Below are 1,385 nucleotides of genomic sequence, written 5' to 3'. Positions count from 1 at the left end.
TGTTACTTTTTTAAGCAAAGGATTGTTACCATTGAACAAACTATCATTATTCTTCAAATTTTTAATAGTGTGGCTATTATAGTCTCTTATATAAGGTAATGGATAGTGTGACTATTATGGTCTCTCAGTTTCTAGGGTTACATTAGAATACTATATGAACTTTTAAAAAAAAGTTGTTATTTAGGATCTTAACTACCAACAATCCAACTCCCCTTATTACATAACCAACCACTCTCTTGAAACATGAAGAGTTCTCCATTGGCTAAGGCTACTGCAACCCCCTTGCACTCTTTTAAGTGGGCCAGCATTAACTCTTTCTCTCTTCCTCTTTATTTGAAGTTTAGATTATTTATATACCTCTATAAATGTTTATTATAAATGAAAGGTGGGATGGATGATATTTTAACAAAGAAGTGGAAAAAGCTTTGGGGCATAACATTAAATTTTGAAAGTTATTACTTGGGCAACAAGTAAGAATTCCATTTCTCAAACTATTATTCTTTCTTACAAAAACCCCGTTTTATACATATATTTCCAAAATAATTATGCAGACCATTTCATCCTAGAACCCTATCAAATCCCCCATTATAGCTCTAGACCTAGTCTAGTCTTAACTAGACCTAATTCTCATAAAAATGAACCATCTATTCTAGATTAATATTAAAAAAAATTCCTTGAAGAATATAATACTTTCTATCAATTGATAGTTAATTGTTGACCTATGACATGAGTCAATTTTATGTAATTTCACTCGCTTCTATTCATATTATTTTACCTTATTTATCATGGATTTACATTTGTGGAAGATTTTTGTTGGTAATTTTATAGGTTACAGGAGATCGTACGCAAATTTGAGAACAAAAAAAAAACAAAAAAATGGTCAGTATTGGCACGACCTCTCCTGCAATGGGTGTAACCACATCGCATGACCAGGCCAGAATTGGGCATAACCACGCCGCTCTTTCAAAAGCCCAACGTGCCCACGCACAGATCAAGTGTGACCTCACCGCCCAATCCAAATTACGAGTGTGCCCACACCAAATTTTGGTGTGAATGCGTTGATGAAGCAAGAAATATTTTTGAAAAGAATTTTCTTGTCAAATCTGAAATTTTGATTTTAAAAAGAGGTCTTGAGGAATCTTAAAGATGAGGAGCCATTGAGGGCGATTGGAGACAAAATTTGGAAGGATTTGGGAGCTTCTCTCTTAAGATTCTTACTTTCTTGAGGTTGAAACCCTAAGGGTTTTTTTCCCTTTTCTCTTTAATTTTTTATATTGATTCTGAGAGGAGATTGTATGAGAGAGAGATCTACTGCTATGAAAGATGGAATAAGTTATTTTGTAAGTTTTTTACTTTCAAGTTTCACTTGCAACAATGACTTCTCT

The sequence above is a fragment of the Phalaenopsis equestris genome, unplaced genomic scaffold, assembly GCF_001263595.1.
Source record: "Phalaenopsis equestris unplaced genomic scaffold, ASM126359v1 Scaffold000387, whole genome shotgun sequence".
NCBI classification, from domain to species: domain Eukaryota; kingdom Viridiplantae; phylum Streptophyta; class Magnoliopsida; order Asparagales; family Orchidaceae; genus Phalaenopsis; species Phalaenopsis equestris.
Note: the sequence above shows the minus strand (reverse complement) of the source record.